We start from the raw sequence: 19,882 nt of genomic DNA, 5'->3' as shown, positions 1-19,882 counted from the left end.
TCTGTTTTTATAGCAGTGGTTTGGTCTTCTCCTTGATCTGTTACTTCACCAAGACTAATCAAGCTTAACTTCAAGAAAAATACCTGCCTAGTAAAAGAATGTTTTAAGTAATATTATCAAGGCAAAGATCTAAGAATTCCATATTTTACTTTATCATGTACTTGCTAAAGTTCATATTAAATGAAAAAAACAAGAAATTATAAATATTCAATGTTTTCCTCCCTGGGACAAGTACTTGGCTGTCTAAATGTTAAATATCTGAATGGATAAATACCATGTCCACTTGTAAATGCATGTTTTTAGCCTCACTTTTTAGAGGCTTCTCAGAGTTTGCTAATTCAGGAATACAAAGCTTGCATTCCTCTCCTCCAATAAGTGTCTAAATTGTCCTCTCCCCTTCCTGTGTACCACTAGACCCCCTTTCCCACACAGCACAGGGAGGAGAGCTCAGGTTGAACTTGGACATAACTGAAAGCCTGTGTGTTTGATATATTAAAGAATTGGGGTGAGAGTGTTTGGCTGTTGACTGATGAACAGCTCTTTCCTCTATGCATCACTGTATTTGATACAATAACGTCATGTTAATTATGCATCTGTATCAGAATGTATACACCAACCCTCTGACAAGCAGAAAGCAGATGCTTCTAGGGCCCTCCTTCCTTCCTCCCATTTGCTCTGCATTCAATCAATATTAGTTTGACAAACCTAACACAGATTCACCAAACGAGATGAAATACGTTAAAGCAAAGACACATAGAAGAGTCTCAACCAAACCATGTTTAATTCAACCCCCTCCCCATCACCCTCACAGCAGACCACAAAATGAGAGGTTTGATTTGTTTGTTTGGGTCTTTGTTTTCCTATCAAGAAATCTATGTGATTGGGTTTTGCTAAGAACGCCTGCCCTCCTAGAGTCTAAGTTCTCTAACTTGTCCTTTGCTTTATCTTTCAATTTTATTTGCAAAAGGAAATGTTCCTACAACTCCATGGGGCTTTTACAGAGCAATGGATTTGAGGGTGAAGGAATCCATAGGCTGAGACCATGTTTTTGAAGCAGGATGGAGGATGGTGTTGGGATTGGGTAATGGAAGCTATTTATTTACCACCAGCTGCCTCCAGCTGTGACACCCTGCTGGGCTATGGAATAAAGCACAGTAAATAAACACCCCAAGGAGACATGCTGAAGCACAGCACACATGGAAATCCATCTCCTCACAAATCCTGGAAAAATATGTACTCAGTGATTCAGCACGTCCAAAATAAACCATCCCAAGCCAATGATTTGGAATGATTTCCATGTTTCTGCCCTAGGAGTGATTCAGAGAAATATCCCAGGGTAACTAGAGTTATCACTCTGAGCAGAGACCCTGTCCTTCACCTCTCCTTACAGGGCTACCTCCTAGTCATCCTTCAAGACTCCTTGAGGATGTCCTCCCTGACATCTGAAGCTGCTTCTTCGAACTCCACAGCCCTGGATTTCCCCCATCACAGCACTCATCACAATGTATTGAAAGGATGAACATAGCCTATCTCTCCTACTGGACTACTGGAGTCACTGGAGTCGTGGACCACATTCTAGTCACCTCTACATCCCCAAGACTTAGTACAATAGCTGCTTGCAGTTGTTCAGCAAATGTTTGCTTAGCTGAGTACATCTTCCTTGGAAGCCTCCCTATTTGTTTGTCCTTTAAAACAGGAAAAATGCTGGATTTTAGACATTTGCCAGAGTACATGGACCAAAGACACAAACTATCACTGCCTTTATCTTGTCCACTCCTGTCCTTAGCACAGGACACCCAGTTTCTCCCTTCTCTATCCTTCCTTTTATCTTCCCTCTCCCTAGAGTCCAGGAAGAAAAGGTGGACGACTTGGCATTCACAGTTAGGAAATATCAATCTCATTCACCTTTTTTATTTTGCAAATGAGGAAACTGAGTCTCAGAGCATCCTTACTCCTATGTCCACCTTTAGTTCTCCTTCTCTCTTCCCGTTTAATCCTTACCTCTATGAGAGCTCCCTTTAATCCTCTCTCCATGGAGAGCTGGTCCCACCCTTCATTCCATCCCATCCACAAGGAGGAATATGGATCTAGGTTTTGACATTCTAGGTGTTGTGTTGGCCCACCCTCATGATAGATAAAGTTTTCAGAGAGCTTAAAATGTAAAGTGAAAATGAACCTGACATTTTCTGGATTATATCGCTTCTCTCTTGAGGGCTTGTAAATTGGGTTGAAAGAGAACTGCCCCTTCCAGCCCTACTCTGAGGTGACTGAAGTCAATTTATAGGAAATATATTTTTTGTAACAATGAAAGATTAGCAGTAAAATCACCTTTGTTGAACATCTACTAAGCACTCTCCATTTTGCTGGATGTGTTGCATCCATGGTCCCATTTCATTACTGCAAAAACTCTACAGGCAGAAGTTACCCCCTCTGTGTAGATGAGAAAGCTAAAGCTCAAAGAGGTTAAATAGCATGCCTCAAATCCTATAGCCAATGGGTAGGTGAGCCAATGTTCAAAACTAGCTCTCTGGTTCCAAAGCACACACTTTCCCTATCACTCAACAGGGAAGACATTTAAGTGAAAGGAAAGTCCAGGTTAGATGGAGCATCTAATTTCTGTACCCCTTTCTAGGAGCTTCTCCTTCCTTCCTCTCCCCCTCTAAAAGTTGTTTAGGAAAAGTGGCTGGAAAGGTAACGTGCCCCAAACCACAGAGGCCACAGAGCTGAAGCCAGGAATCAGAAATCAGGAGCTGGTTCAAGGATTAGAACCCAGTCATAAGGGAAGAAGTTTTAAGGACAGTCAGTCCAGCTCATTCTATGTACTCAGAGAGCATGGTTCCCTCCTAGTTAGAAAAGATTTTAATGGGCTTCTCTCCAGCACTTTAGCTCCTGCCCAGCAGCATCTGAAAAGCACCACTAAACACCTGCCATAGGGCTCTCATCTAGCTTTGGAGGACTGCCCTGTGGGCTCTGCAATTGTTACTGCAACTGTGGAAACTCTGAAACTTCCTGGAAATTGCAGGTTCGGCCGTAATGAAGGGACCATTTTAGCCAAACCAAATTAACTTCCCAAACAGTATTCCCACTGACCCCAAGCAATACTCCCACTAGCCCAAAACTCTCCAGACTTTAGGGAATAATAGAGACTCCGCAAGGCCACTTTGTTCCTTCCCAAACATTTTCTTTTCTTGAAGTCCAAATTCATGGTCAATTTTTATTCTCTGATTTTACTTTTTCAAATAGTTTAGAATCGAATTGCTGGTTGATTCTGAAGCCAGAGTTCAACAATGACTCAGCGAACAGAGTCATTCAAGAACTTGGTGCAAACAGTATTGTGCCAGGTGAGTTCTCATCCATTTAACCTCACAACGGCCCTGCTGGGTCCAAGTATACCCCCACATTGTGAATGAGCAATAAGCACACTGCCCAAAGTCACTGAGCAGAATTCAAACCCAGGATTTTGGGGGGATTGGTTTTTTTTTTCTTTTTTCTTTTTTTTTTTTTTGGTGAAGTGTTTTTTTGTTTGTTTTCATTGTTTTCATTCATTTTACTATTTTACAGAACTCTCCCCACTTAAGGAAGACGAGCTGCAAAACAATGGGTAGTTTCAGGAAGTAGCAAGATGCTCCTCGTGGGCACTGAGACATGAAACAGCAGAGGATGTGTAAGTCAGTGCACTTTAAATAGGAAATTTCTGGTGAGTAAGAGAAGAGGGGACTGGACAGGAAGTCAGGGCCAGATCATTGAAGGCCATATTAAGTCACTTGGGCACTGGGTAATGTGGCATGTTTGAAAAGCTTTAAGTAATTAATTCATCATTCTTTCAACAAATATTTTATGTAGTACCAACTATGTGTTAAGCCCTGGGGACAAAACTGTAAACAGAACAGATGTTTCCTGACCTCACTGGATCCACAGTCCAAGTGAGATGATGGGTCATTTCCATATAAAGTGGAAAGTGCTCTGATAGGGATGAATAGGATGTTAGGGTAGTATTAGGAAGACCAACAAAGGGAAGGCTTCCCGGGGGAAATGATGCCCAGGTCAAGACTTGATAGAGGGGAAGTATGGGGAAGGAGGCTGTCAAGGAGTTTGCTAGAGTCAGTGGAAGAGCATGAGCAAGGCTGGAGGTGAGAGAAAGGAGAACACGTCCGAGTAACTGAAAGGTGGTAGCGGGGCTGATGAGTATGGCTGAGACGAGGCTGGAAGGAGTAAAGATCAAGATGCCAGGGAGTATTATGAGTACTCCTTATTTTAGAAAGTCACTCTGTGTGTGGAGACAGCACACAAAGCCATTCAACACAGACTCAAAACTCTCTGTCTTCAAAAATGCCATGAGAGTATGCCCCCCCCCCAAAAAAAAAGTGCTGATGGGATCTCAGAAATCAAATTTTGTCACCTCTTCCAACCAGGACGATTTCAGGTAAAAGCAACAGAAATGCAAGCTGGCTTAAATAATAAGGGAAAGCAATATTTACATAAAAGTTTAAGGATAGCAAAAGCACAGCACAATCAGAGGCTCAAAGATATAGTTGAGGACTTTGGTTTTCAATCAGCCATCCCCAGTGGCGGCCTTATTCTAAACTTGACTCCCTCTTGAAATTATAAAACAGATGCCAACAGCAAGTTGGGATCTATTCCTATTTGTTATAATCTCTCAGGAGAGAAAAGGAAAATCCTTTTCCTCAAGTATGGAATCTAAGTCCTTTCCTTTGTCTGATTACACTCACAAGTCACTCCTGAATCCCTGGTCATGGGGGGAATGCCATGTGTTTGTTGGTCTAGATTAATCAAGATCTACCTTTGAAACTGGGAATGGTGTCAACTTCTCTGCATTCCATAGTAGTGGAGGATGTGGATATATGAAAAGAAAACATGGTTCCATTAGAAAGGAAGAGGTTGAAGAATGGGAGCAGAGACTGTCACACTCCACTTACAAAGTGGGCACCTTTGCTTTTGAACAAGTGAGCACAGCCCTGATGCGTGTTCTGCTGGGGCAGACAGGCCTCAGGTCAATCCCCACCACCACCGATTATCCATTCAACAACAACAACAGCAAAATGGTAACTCTTATCCTCTAATCTGCTAACTTTATATATGGAAGTAATTGTGTACCTAAACAGCCCATGCATTGCACATAAGCAATTCTAGATAAAATAGAAGTTTATTAAACTCATCTTCAAATTCACATAAATTTTTAAAAATTACACTATCTAGGCCAAGACCTTTTTCTTTTTTCTTTCATAGAATAACACTAAGGATCAATTTCTCCAGCTTAACATCACCAGCCTTGGCAGCAGCTCATATTTGGAATATAAATGATGTCATCTGGTTGGCCTTTTCCCATCACAAACAGTAAATCTCTGAATCTGGAGAGATCTTTTATTTAGTTACACATATTGTACAGCATCAAGGGGTTAGAACACATGTGCTGGAGATTATTAAAATCATCTGGAGGAGAATAGCTTATTATTGGAAAGCCCAGAACTTACGACCCTTTCATGCCTGGTATCTCCATCAACTCTTCTTTTGCTTCTGCCTTTTCAAAGCAACAATTGCAGCTTATTGGCTCATGATCCTTTGCAGACTAAAGTTTTGCTGGTACATCATGTTTCTTCTCTAGAAAAAAAAAAAATATCCCTAACATAAAGATAGAGCAGGGAGGACAAGATTAAAAGTCAGAAAGCCAGCCTTGGTTCAGCAACATGCCAAATATATGGCTTTGGGCAAGCCACTTAAACTCTCTGAGCTTACATTCCTCTTCTGTGAAGTGGAGAGGATGATAACCAGCTTTACAGCACTGTTTGAGATGAACAGTAAACAATTACTGGATACTTTGTTATCACTTTATAACTTTCTAAAATCTTTCAATTTCTTCGCATTAGACGTATCTTGCACAGGGAAGACACCCAATAGATGTTTGTTGAATGGAATGTAACTAGGTGGTAATCTGGTTCAATGGATTCTGAGTCATCAAGTCATTTTACATTTCTCAACTTAATTTTCTCCAACATGCATTCAATTTTAACCTTCCTTTTAGAGTTTTAGTCTAAAAGAATAAACAAAATAACACGCATAAAGCATAAGGACTGTGTCTGATACACCAGTGTACTTGAGAAATAGAGGTTCGTTTTTCTCCAATCCCTTCTTTTTTAAGAGTCTCATGTTCCTCATCCCACAGAACTGGTAATAACAATAATAGTTTGTCTATCAAAGGACAGAGCTGTGGGGCAGAAAGAACAGCAAGGCCAGCCTTTGGTCTGAGTTTTCCAAATTCCTGGTTGTGTAAACTTTTGCAATTTTCTCAGGCTCTCTGTTCTCCCATCTGAAAATGAAGGAGGAGGCTGTAGTTCTAACTTGAAGGTCTTAAACTTTTGAAATGTATAAACGAAACAAAACAGAAAACAATCACAAACCAGAAGCCTCACATAGAGTGGTCAGTGTCTTAATCTGATAAATAGGTACCTTTCAGAGAATCGCCATTTACCATTACAGTCATTTCAAATAAAAGGATAGAGAAGAAAGGATAGAGAAGGAAGCACGAAATTTCAGAACACATGGCATCTCTTCACATGGAACGAATTAATTCTATGAAAATATCGCTGAACTATCCCATTGTCCACATTTTTCTTTCATTTTTCCACAGACACGAAAATGTGTTAGTATCAACATGAACCATTAGAGTAGCATCGAGGGAACCAGTGGTCTGTTGTAGTACCTGGAAGGTTTCTTGTGATTCTCACAAGATTCCACCATGGTAAGAAGCTATGGTACTAAAACAATAATGTATTTGGGTAAAACTGATAAAATCATGGAAATCCAGAGATAAAATCAATCCAATAACCTATTTTGATGAACTGAATCTTTCCGAATCTATGTAGGGAGTTTAATTTTGTTAAAAAGGATCCACAGACGGGAATGTCCTGCAGGTCCTCAAGACACTTCTATGTCCCTAACTCTAACGCTTCTGTCTCAGGCCTCGTTCCCCGCCGACTGTAAAATGAGGATGACCACTCTTGTGCCCACCTACGTTAAAACCCGAGAGAGATGTGGGCAGACCAAAGACATCCAAAGAACTCAGGCACACATGTTCCCCCTGAGGTCAGCTTGTCTAACACCTTTCACTCTCTAATCTCAGGCCAAAAAAAGATCCCTGAGCTCTACCATGACTCTTTCAAAACCCCTGCATGAACACCACATATTTTACTACGAGGGTCTAAAGAGACACAGGCTCATTCATAGTCAGTGCTCATTTTTAACAAGCTTTGTTATCTGGTTTTGACTGAATTTGAAATAGAGGAGCAGAGAAGAGAGAGGAGAAGCTATGAAGACAGTTCTGTGCTTGAGACTATGCTTGACCTCCCAGAAGGCAAGCAAATCAAAACAAACACACCAGCAGAACTGACTCTACCGCTACTTAGGATAGTAGGAGGTGTTCATCACTTTGATGCTAAGTCATTAAAGAAAAGTTTAATATTCTATAACCTCTTTGGCCAAATTGTTTGAAACAGATGCTCAGAGGGGCACATCTGAGCTATCAGGTAGGTGGATGCTAATTCTCCTATGATCCCAGATAAATGAAGTAGTAACAGCAATAGGAGCAAACAACCATGACTGGCTGTTGTATTATACTTGGCCTCTTTTGAAGTGCTCTTTACAGTCATTCTCATTTACTATGCAGATCAACTCTGTGAGGGACAAATGATAATTGCTAGTATTCACTCATTGCTCCAAACGAGGAAACCAATAAACTGAGTGTGGTTAAGTAGCCTGTCCAAGACAGCTGAGATAGTAAGTGGCAGGCTATGCAAACCCAGGGCTTCTGACTCTAAGCCCAGTGCTTTTCCCACCCTCTGCTCCTCTCTCATCCTTATAAATAGCTATAACACTAAGAGGTCCAAAGGAACTTCCTTCTGGTTCTCAGGCCCATGATAAATGCCACTTGTCCCGGGGAGGAAAATAAAGTCCTTGCTCTTTGCTGGCCTATGTGCTAAGTCATTGGCGCCCAGAAGTAACCTCCTGGAGACTACAGGCCTTGTATTTACCACAAAGCAGTGAGTAAATAACTAGTTGGTGTTTTAGTGTTTTGTGGTCACTTAATCTGTTGTGTTCCTTCCCAAGGCTCTGAAGGTTTCCTTTTTCAGTTAATTTTTATTTACATTTGTGAGGTCTGCGTTGTTTGGGGTTCGGTTCATTGGATGTTTTTCTTGGAATGTGTTGCCATTGGCTTCAGGATGTTCCTGCTCTGCCATTTCATGGAATTTTCCCCAAGTGTGGATTGCTATGTATTTCTTCAAGGCAGTGAGCCAAGGCAGTGCTGGTATGTAATCTGTTTCTCTGGCCAGAGGACTTCTTGTCACCCATCCACATGGTACTTGATTGTATTTCTCCACCGATAGTTCCCCTCCCTTCTGTTCATATGCGGTGACCTTGGAGTCCAGCCACCTTGTGTGTTGTGCACTATTGGCTCTGGATAAGACGAGCCCAGTTGCTTCTGAAAGAGATTGTGTCAACTGATTCTGCTAGTTTGTCCTATCAGCTCAGCGTTGGAGAAGGTGACACATGCCAAATGTTGTGAGAAGAGTACAGAAGGCTCATAGGGTTAAAGCTACAGACAGAGGAGTGTGTGACTGAAAACATCCAGCCCTCCACGTAGCTCTGTGTCCCAGGAGGAGACAGACCCAGGAATGCCAGGTGCACTGCAAGTCCCACACGCTCCCATGACCCTCAGCAAGTCTTTCTTCCTTTGTCTTTGACAAGCCCTAAATGATGTGCCAGAGAAAAATAAAAATTTGTTCCATATCAGAAAGTTTTGTCCTTTAGTATATTTTCTTTGTGGGTAGAAACAAAATGAGAAAGGTCAAATAGTGTTTAGTCATTAAAATGGTATGTTTCACTCAAGGCTTTCAGCCTAATTAAGATGCAAAGCACACATTGAGACAGGAACTTGTCCTGGATAGATTCTCTCTTTAGCTGTTTTATTTATTGTACGTCATTGTTTTGTTTATGGGCTCTGTACCCCTACTCCTTCCACAAAGAAGTTAGGAGAACTTACAAAAATATGTCAATACAAAATAAAATATCCCTAAACCATTGGAAGAAGAAGGGTGATACCCTCATAAAATTGTTAAAAGCAATTCAGAAAAAAATAACTCCTAAGGCCTTCTGTTTATCATGCAAGCTGTGTGGCTCTCTAAACTGTAGTCTGAATTGGGTGCATTTAAGGATCTGCACCAATTTAATTTTAACCTGGAGGTCAAGGAGACCAACTTCAGATTCCATCCTAATTCCAAGAATACTCTGAGGGCCAATAGTTTCTTTATTTGAAAGGAGATAAAAGGAGGACTATTATTCACTATGTATCTAATATGTACTAGGCATTGTTTTAGTAACTTGGCATTTAATAATTATTGGTTGAGATCTCTCAACCATTCTATGACATAGGAATTACCTCTTCTGGACAGATGACATAACCAAAGCTGAGTAACTTAACCAAGTCCATCCAACTATCAGGGACAAAAGCAAGATCAATACAGGAATGTTTGACCTCATTTCATGAAATGAGATAAGTATTGGCTTTGAGGTCAAACATTCCTGTACCTCAGAATACAGGAATCCTGTATGAATGAAATACAGCATCTCATTTAATTAAGCTGAAAGACAGGTAAGAAATTGTGGAATATGCTTCTGCCAGTTGGTGAGTATTAAAATATCAAACAAAAGTGATTCATTCAAAGGTTGCCCTCAAGCTATAGGTTGGCAAGGAAATAACTGTAAGTTACAAGAAGATCACAGTGGGACTTCCCTGGTGGCCTAGCAGTTAAGGATTCAGCATTTTCACTGCACTGGCACAGGTTCAATCCCTGGCCCAGGGACTTCGACATGCCATGAATGCAGCTAAAAAAGATTGCAGTATCTGGTGGTTAAGGTGAGCAAAAAGGAATTTCTGTGGTTACCTGTGGACAATGGTACTGCCATGCAAATGTCTTCCAAGCAACCCAGAGAGAACATATCTCAAGCTCCTCCAAATTAAAGGCCTTAGTACAACAGAAAGAATAAGAAGATGCAAACTATTACATTTAGAATAGATAGACAGTAAGGTCCCACTGTACATCATAGGAACCATAGCCAGTATTCTGGGATAGAACATGATGGAAAATAATATTTAAGAAAAAGAATGTAAAAAAAAAAAATCTGGGGGGGGGATAAGGATAAATTAGGAGGTTTGGATTAACATATACACATTACTAAATATTAAACAGATAACCAGCAAGAACCCATTGTATAGCACAGGGAAATCTATTCAATATTCTGTAAAAACCTATATGAGAAAATAATCTGAGAAAGAATGGATATATGTATATTTTAACTGATTCATTTTGCATACACCTGAAACTAACAAAACATTGTAAGTCAACTATACTCCAATAATTTTTTTTTTTAATTAATGAGCTATGGTCCTGATACAGAGGGAGAAATTGCACTAAACAGGGAGAGAATGGCCACTGGTGTTTGTTGGGTTGACAGTCACTCTCAAGAACAAAAGAGACAAAAACAACACTGTCACTTGCAATAATAACAGCCACTTCTTGAGTGTCTATTAGGTGCCAGGCACACTCTATGTTTTATTGCTAATCTTCAAAATGGGTCTCTGGGAGTTGCTGTCGTGGCGCAGTGGTTAACGAATCCAACTAGAAACCATAAGACTGCAGGTTCAATCCCTGGCCTCAATCAGTGGGTTAAGGATCCGGCGTTGCCATGAGCTGTGGTGCAGGTCGCAGAAGCAGCTCGGATCCTACATTGCTATGGCTCTGGCGTAGGCTGGTGGCTACAGCTCCAATTAGACCCCTAGCCTGGGAACCTCCATACACCATGGGCCCTAGAAAAGACAAAAAGACCAAAAAAAAAAGACAAAATGGTTCTCTGTACACTGTTTATTCTTGACCTCTTTTTTCAAATGGAAAAACAGAGATTCAGGGAAGTTTTATAGATGGCTTCAGCTAGACGACTAATAAGGTGCAGAGGTAAGGTCTCAAATATAAGACTGCCTAACTCAGAAACCCACTCACCCTCTACCGTGCTTTACTGCTGCTCTTGTACCTGAGTAACTCTGATGTCCCAGATCAGATCCTGAAGGAACAGCAGCATGTACTGCTGGAGTCTTCCAGGCATCAGAGAGATATCTACAGTAGCAGTAAATATTAATGGCCTCTGAGGGGGACATGCATTACCACGGAAGGGGAAGAGCCTTGAAAGGAGAAAGCTGGAAACTTTGAGATTCTTATGAAGGTAGGGGCAGGTTTTTCCCTGTCCCTTAACTTAATGGCACTTTCTTAGACATTTTACCAGGATGTCTACATTGTTAAGAGAAAAGTATACAATTAAAAGTAAGTCCCCCTTGGAGTTCTCTTGTGGCGCAGCAGCTTAAGGATCTGGTGGTGTCACTGAAGCAGCTTGGGTCACTGCTGTGGTGCAGTTCAATATCTGGCCTGGGAACTTCCACATGCCTTGGACGCAACCAAAAAAAAAAAAAAGTTAAGTCTCCTCTTCTAACAGTCTGCTTGGACTACCAAAATACCGTGGGGTTTGGGACTTAAACAACAGATACTTCTTTTCTCACATTTCTGGAGACTGGGGAATCCAGAATCAAGGTGCTGGCAAATTAAGTTCCTGGTGAGCACCCTCTTGGTTTGTGGACAGCTACCTCTTCACTATGTCCTCACACGGCCTTTCCTTGGTACCTGGGTGGAGAGACAGAGAGTACTCTGATGTGTCTTCCTGTAAGGACACTATGGTTGAATTAGGACCCTAACCTTATGACATCATTTAAGGACATTTTCCTTCTAGGTCCCAACTCCAAATACAGCTACCTAGGGGTTAGGACATCAAAATATGAACTTGGGTGGATACAAGCATTCATTGAATAACATCCTTCTACTCCAGACCATCAGAATAGGCTTATTCCAGACCAAGGAATAGGCTTCTTCCTTTCTCTGAAGGCAATCACTGTTACCAGCATCAGTGTATTCTGCCAAAAACATTCTATGTGTAATATGCACTTATTCAAATGAAGGCACATTATGTGCTGTTTTCAATATCTTTTATTTTCTCTTATGTCCACACATATGCCCTTCTGCTTTACTCTTTCTCATGATTGCATAGTGTTCCATTAAATTCTTGTAATTCAATTCAATCAATACCATACGTATGCATACTACATTTGTGTTTAGTCTTTGCCCATTACAAACTATGCTTTAGTGAACATCCATGTTCAAATATGTTTGTCAATGTGTTAATGGAGCTACATGTCTAGAAAATAAATGTATACTTTGAAGTGTATATGTTATTCGAAATGGACAATTATTGTCAAATTGCCCTCTAAAAAGATTGCTACAATTTACATTTTAACAGTAAATAATAATGGTGTGAATAAGAACTCCAAAATCACTTTGTAAATATTATTTTCATTTTTTAGAAGCCATTACCACCTAAGTCAGCTAAAGAGAAGGAAGAACAAGTTTGGGAATGTCTTTCTTAACCTCCTGACTCCACACCTTTCATCATTTCCTCAAAGATGCCAGACTGCAAATCTGTCTTGCCACACCCTATTCCTTAACACCCCCAGGGTGAGATCCCAACGGGCAGCCAGGGTCCAGCCCAGCTGGCTAGTCTCTGCCCATTTCTCTATGTCATCGCTGACCACCCACTCCCTTCCACAGCCTGTAGCTTCCAGTCAGAGAAAGTCAATAACCTCAGATATTCTCACAGTCTCAAGACCTCTCACACCTCCCTCCAAGCCTTCTCGAATGCCATCCATCGTCTCTGCCTTTCCTGCTAAACTCCTACTCATTCTGCAATCTCTCAGATGTCACTTCTTCTGCAAAGACTTCATTCTTCCTTGCACGTGGCCTGAGGAATGCTGTGTTCTATGAAACAACTACAGTCATGTACATCCACATCATAAAACTTTATTATTATAATTTATGGATGCTCCTCTGACTTCCCATTGGATGGTGGCAACTATATGGAAAAATAAGGTTTTTTTAATCTTCTTGCTTTTAATGAAGTCATTTAATCTTCAGAACAACACTTTGAAGTAGATGCTCTAACTATTCCTGTTTTATGGATAAGGAAAATGAGACATAAATGTGTAAAATAACTTCCTCTGGGGTTCCTGTAGTGGCTCAGTAGGTTAAGAACCGACATAATGTTCCATGAGGATGTGGGTTTGATCTCTGGCTCCATCAGTGGGTTAAGGATCCAGTGTTGCCACAAGCTGCGGCGAAGGTCTCAGAGACGGCTCGGATCTGGTGTTGCCATGGCTGTGGTGTAGGTCTGAAGTTGTAGCTCTGATTTGACCCCTAGCCTAGGAAATTCCATACACCTCAGGCACAGCCATTTAAAAAAAAAAATAAATAAATAAATAAAATAAAAACTTGCTCAGTGATAGAATAAGGAAGCAGCAGAGGTGGGAACAGTACTCAAGCATGGTGGTTCCAGAAACCTTACGATATAGAAGTCCTCATTAAACATATCTGAACTCCCAAGCCTCTTATTCTTACTCTTGTTCCAGAGTAGGATGTTCTTGTCCTCCTCTCCCCTAGTCTTCCTCTTCTCTGACTACAACTCAATTTCTTCCTAACCATAAACTATACCAACACCCTCCTAAATATGGAGTTTAGTTCACTCCTTTCCTGTATTAACCTAAAAACCCTCTTGGAACCATCAAGGTACTGAGTATACCAGGGCCCACCCATCATAGGAAGGAGTAGAGGGTTTTTAATAATTATTATAATAGTAATAAAGTAAAGTACCTGCCTCAAGTTGAGTTTACCAGAAACCAGGCTCTAGATTGAAACTTGGTATATAACATTTTATTCAGGAGGACTTTGGGGTTGACATATGTGGGAGGGGAGAGGAAAGACAGGGTTGGGCAGAGTGAGATGTTGAGCTCTGACACACTCCTAACAAGTATCATCAACTGACCCCATGAAGAGTTCTGGAGCAGAGATGGCCTTTTAGAGCTAGACCAGATTGGGAGGAGTTGGCCAGACCACTGACCAGTCATTGGAAACAGTTTGCCCCTTGAGAGAAGGGGGAATAGGGAGCAAATCAATTTTCTTCTTTCAACAAAGATTGACACTGAGGGCCATCTTCAGTAGCACTCCCTGCAGCTGGGGAAGTCCATTCCTGAAGGGGGATCTACATGACCTATGGGAACATCCACCCAATGTCCCATTCTTTAAATGCCTAGCATCAAAATACTCTGAGCATTGCACCATCATTTCTCAGATGGGATAATTAAGGCTTAGCAAGGTAAAGTAACATGGAAGCGATCACATAGACAGTAGCATCTGATCTGGTATTGGAACTAAAGCAGGGCTGAGTGCAAAACCTATGTCCCTTCTCTACATTGAGCTAATTTTCTCAGGCACATTATAAATTGTATGACAGCATGTATGTGGTAATCTTTTGAAGACTAGAAATACATACTCATAGAACTGAACTCCTTCCAGATTTGCGCCCTTCCATCATCCCCCAAATAAGCCATTCCCTTCGAGCTCACACACCCACTTGCTCTCATTTTCCACATGTTTACTTGGATGTGGTCACCAATTACATACTAGGCAGATGTCATCTGGAAAAGGAAACGTGATCGTTGTCAAAGAAAAGTGAGAATTGCCCTCCAGTGATGCTTGATGTCTGGTCCACAGCTGAGGACTCACCTTTTAAAACAAACAAACAAAAATATTAGCAATGACTCCAAAAATATGGTCCATGGACCTTGGGAAGACTCAGGATTCTTTCAGGGAGTCTGTGAAATAAAAATTATTTCCATAAATGTAGAAAGAAATAATTGTTTTTTTCGCTGTGCTGACACCATGTTAACTGATGGTGCAAAAGCAGTGATGAATAAACTGCTGATACTTATTAGCAGGAGTCAAGACAAATACCAAATTATTAGTAGTTGTATTATTTAACACCACACATTCAGGGTTAAAAAATAAAAATAAAGATAAAAGTCAATTTCACTTCAAAGTCTTCTTGATGAAGCAGTGAAATATATTTTCACTATTTGTAACAGTGACTGACAGACAAACTATGGTTATTTAGAATTGGGAATATGTCATACACTTTCTCAAAAATGAACCAAAAAATCCTACTACTTCAAAGAAAACAACCCATGGCATTTGTTGCAAATGATTGAATGCAAGCTTTCAAGCAAAGATTTAAATTTTGGAAAACTTGTGTCTGCCATCATGAACTTGACAACATTTCCTAATACTCACAGATTTTCTGATGAGCTTGGTGGTGATCAAAAGGAATGTGATTTTTTTTTATTTTGTGTAATGAAATAAGTCAACAATTTGAAGATCTGCATCATTTAGAGAATTGATATTTTCCATATGACCAGTGTACAATGTTACACAATTACGCATGGGCAAAGCAATCCATTAAAAAAGCAGACCAATGGATTTCAAGTAGTAGAATATGAAAAGCTCATTTGTATGGTTTCAAACTTCTCATTGCATCTACACTTTAAGTAATTACCACTTGTTAAGTTTTGGTGTAGTATCAAAAAAAAAAAAAAAAACCATATCTACCTGAAAAGGTTATGAAAATCAACCCTGTACCCAATCACATATCTGGATTTTCTTCAAAACTCAACAACACAAAATATTGCAGGCATTCCCTTGTGGTACAGTGGGTTAAGAATCCAGCACTGTCATTGCTGTGACTTGGGTCACTGCTGTGGCATGGGTTATTTTCATTTAAAAATGTAATGAACTTGTTATTTTTTAAAAATAATAAATATTCTTTATAATTTCTCAGTTTTAATTTCTAATATCATTAGATATATTCCACATAGACAAAAGTGGTTTGGGTTCCTGCCTCAATGTTTCTCAAGATTGTAATGGGTTCTTGAAACCAAATATGGTAAGGACCACCAGTCTAGGAGCACTAAGCCAACACTAAGCAGAAGTAGAATTTTTCTAAATGAATGATTGAGCTCAAAATACTGCATAAATAGATAGAATTTTTTTTCCAAATGAATGAAAGAGGAAAGGGAAAAGGAATGAAGTACTTGAATAACTATGTGAGGAGAGTCAGAGTGTTGACTGAAATTGACTGTGTGGCGATATAAACCTAGACTATGAAAACAAAAAACCAGGTGATCCCATAAGGTAGAGAAGTAGAATGTGATCTATTCAGTATCTACCATATGACAGGCACTTGAACACGTGCCCGTGAATCCCCACAATGGCTTGGAGAGCCAGGTATCATCATTCTTTTTTATTTTTTTGGCGATAAGAGTTGGAAAACTTTAAACTCAGTTTTTTAAAAAAATCTAGGATATAAAACCAGAAGGTTAAGTGGTGAAAGATTATTACATTATTGCATATATCACAATGTAATAATCATAGTGGGATTATCTTTTTAAAAGATTAAATATAGCACAAGGAAATCTACTCAATACTGTGTGATAACCTATATGAGAAAGAATCTGAAAAGGAATGGATATATGTATATGTATAACTGATTCACATCGCTGTACACTGAAACTGACACAAATTCATAAGTAAACTATACCCCAATATTTTAAAAAAATATTAAATAACATATGAAAATTCACCCCTAAAAGGAGTCATCTTATGAACTGATGAATAATAAAGGTCAGTCAAATGTGGAAAGAGAAGTGAGAGAAGTCATGGAATTCTCTAAAATGTCTCTAGAACAATTCACCAAATAAATAAATAATATGCTATTCTGTATTTGCATCATTCCCTCTTTACACAGGAAGTGCTTTTGAGACTCAGGGAAGTCACATGACGAAGAGGACATGCAGCATAGCTGGGATAATGTCCTATTGTCCCAGATTTGTCTGATTCCACAGTTTTCCTGTTTGTTTCACTACACTATGCTGCTTCCCACCTAGCCCCAATCCCTTCTTACCCCTTATTTTACAGAGGTGGGACTAAGAGAGGGTAAGTAACATATACAGGCCACAAAATGAGTTGCTAGCAGTCAGGTCTCTTTATAAGAGACGCATCAGACATGCCTGAATCCCCTCTGGGACACACTGGCTGGTGCTCTTTCCACTGCCCCATGCAGTAGGTCAGGCTATTTCCCTGGAGTGGAAGAGATTTTGCAGGATAACTTGTGTGATCCCTGGGCTCTGAGAACTGAGAGTCCCATGACAAAATTCAAGGAGAAGTCTGTTCTGGGAAAGGAAGTTTGAGCATCCATTGAGTAAGGTGACTGATTCTTCTACAGAAGCTGAAAGAAAAAGAGTAGAAGAAATGGAAATGGCAGAAATAAAGGTTTTAGTCCTAATGAGGCACTCTTGATCTTCCTCTAGCTGTAAGTAACTTCATTAAATGAAGGCTAGTAAAAGACCTCCTGTGAGCAGGACATCATGTTAGGTGGTAGATCATGCTGGATGCTGGAGCTCAGGGATGAATTACAGATGCTACAATGCTAGAAGGTCTCGCAGTCTTGTGGGGGACACCAATGGAAAGAGAGCACCAGTGCGGTGTGAGTGATCAAAGGTTTTGATAGGCAAAGTGCAAGATGGTGTGGGAATCTAGAAGAGGAACTTAACCCAGACTCGGCCTGATAACATGCTACCTACACCAAGTCCTAAAGAACTTAATAGAATTAACTAGTAGAGGAAGGAGACATGGTAGGAATACAATGTGTGGCATACACCCCGAGTTTGACTTCTTGGGGAAATGAAAATATTTCAGTATGACCACAGAGGAATGGCCCTGTGTAAGTTTGGCAATAGCAATTTTCACCCTTCACTCCATACTTGGTCATTCTGAGATACCTGTAGTTCAAGTTTAAACTTTTTAAAAAGATTTTACTAAGATTTTACTGTCTTGTCATACTACATATATTTTGAAATATATTTTGAGAATATGCTTATGGATACTTCTTACATCTTCATATTCTCCATCATTTTCTCTTTCTCTCTCAAAATAAACTTTTAATTGATATATAAGACATCAGACATGTCCACAAGTCATAAGAGAATTTTCACAATGTAATAACATCCATGTAAACAGCATCCAGATCAAGAAAAGAACCAGAAACCCTGAGGCCTCAGTCACTAATCCTCAGGTTTAAATATTTAAAATAATCCATGGACTGGCAAATCTATAAAATGACAGCAAATTACAGTTACAAAATAAAACAATTACAGCTATGATGTTTTTTTAATTCTGCCATTCTGTTGTGATGACCATTCCAGATTCTTTTTAAATAAAATTTTTGAGACATTTTAAAAAAAACCAGCGAAAAAATAAAATCCACATGGATCCATCCTATACTACCTTCTTGCCCCTCTAAAGACCTAAGGATCCCAGGCTGGCCAGGGATCAGTGGGCCAGATGCTATGATTTTCTGAGTTTGCACAACTGAAAATATTACTCCTACAATGCTGCTGCACGTTGATTTACCGATTGCTTGGCCCACAGTAGGGCCCTATAAATGTTGAATGAAGGAGCAAATAGCACTTCTCGATTCTGCATTTTTCTTTCTCCCAATCTTTTTTTCAAAAATGTTTATTATAGTTGATTTACAAGGTTCTGTCAATTTCTGCCATAAAGCAAAGTGATCCAGTTATATATATGTACGCATTCTTTTTCTCACATTACGGCTGCTGCAGAAGAATCAGCCCCTTCACACTATTCATGCTCAAATTTCCTTTCCCAAGGGAAGCTTTCCCTTTTAATTTGTCTTGGGATCCTCAGTTCTTGGGCCTGGAGAGGGCAGAACCCATGCAAACTTGCTTCCACTCCAGGTGGTCTTGGTCTTTGGTTTTTGGTCCATATTTTTCACATCTCTAGCTGACTATACCAACAATTCCTTGAACACAGAGAACGTGACTTTTCTGATCTCTGAATTTCCACCTTAGAGCCAAAAAAGAAAAGAAAAAAGTTTAATAAAGAAACAAGAAAAAAAGAAAGGAAAGAAGTAAAGCATTTAGTCCAAATGAAACCCTCTTACTCTTTCTCTGCTACAACTACTACCTAGATGCTCCACTAAAATTTCAATGGGGAATTCCTGCTATGTGCAAGGGGATCAGAGGCATCCCTACAACACCAGGACACAAGCGTGATCCCCAGCCTGGCACAGTGGGATAAGGATCCGGCATTGCTGCAGTTGCAGCATGGGACACAACTATAGCTGAGATCTAATCCCTAGCCCAGGAACTCCATATGTCATGGGTGGCCAAAAAAGAAAAAAAAAAAAAAATGCAGCGACATCTTTTCTTTCCCACATAAACAAGTTTCTCATGGTTCCTGTGTTTATATTTCTAAACCCACTCTGATTCAGAGGAAAAAAATAAAAAGGACTCCATAGGAAAGTAAAGACCTTGAGCACAAGAAGCTGGGTGTGAGGAAGATGCTAAATGTGTGAGTCAGTTCCCAGATGCAAACGGATTTCAGATCCTTCTCACCAAACTCTCCCTCAATTGCCTTTCTCCCCACTCCAGCCAGGATGCATCCTGAGCTGCAACAGCTGATAGAAACTGGACATAGAAATCCATGGAAAGGAAAAGACAGGGTGAATCTTGAGCCAGGTCTTTCTAAAATACAGGTGACTATAAGGGGACTTCCAGCTGCTGTTAAAATAAGGATACAACCATTTTCTCCAACGTCTGGTTAAATCTTCTCTAAAATCTTGCTCCATCAATCATTTCCTCTTTGAGATATAAATTCCTCTTCCTCCAGCAGCCTGTAACCCTGAAGCTATCTCTTTCATCCAAAAGAAATATTTTTTAAATACTAGGGTCAACAACAACAACAAAAAAGAAATAAAGAAAAATTAAAACTTCCTCTTGAATTTTCCGTTGTCTTTAATTTTTTTTTTC

At 40.0% G+C, this 19,882-nt stretch overlaps 1 long non-coding RNA gene across 13 annotated transcripts in view; it reads right to left on the bottom strand.

Annotated features, from left to right (window-relative positions):
• LOC102158676 (uncharacterized) overlaps positions 1 to 19,882 on the bottom strand; it is a 434,799-nt gene that overhangs the window by 28,706 nt on the left and 386,211 nt on the right. For 4 of the 13 annotated variants that reach the window (XR_014808244.1, XR_014808247.1, XR_014808242.1 and 1 more), the window contains 3 exons: positions 14,625 to 14,726; positions 11,621 to 11,741; positions 5,369 to 5,619 (listed from right to left, as the gene is read on the bottom strand). This is a non-coding gene — a long non-coding RNA (uncharacterized LOC102158676). Of the gene's footprint in view, positions 1 to 5,368; positions 5,620 to 11,620; positions 11,742 to 14,493; positions 14,727 to 19,882 lie in introns of those variants that run through there. The other 9 variants (XR_014808246.1, XR_014808248.1, XR_014808250.1 and 6 more) reach the window with 5 other exon arrangements.

Source organism: Sus scrofa, chromosome 6 (assembly GCF_054392235.1).
Source record: "Sus scrofa isolate SSC_HxYL_T2T_F1_AM1 chromosome 6, Sscrofa_HxYL_maternal_Yorkshire_Landrace_v2.0, whole genome shotgun sequence".
Lineage (NCBI taxonomy): Eukaryota > Metazoa > Chordata > Mammalia > Artiodactyla > Suidae > Sus > Sus scrofa.
This window is presented reverse-complemented; position numbering and strand designations above follow the sequence as displayed.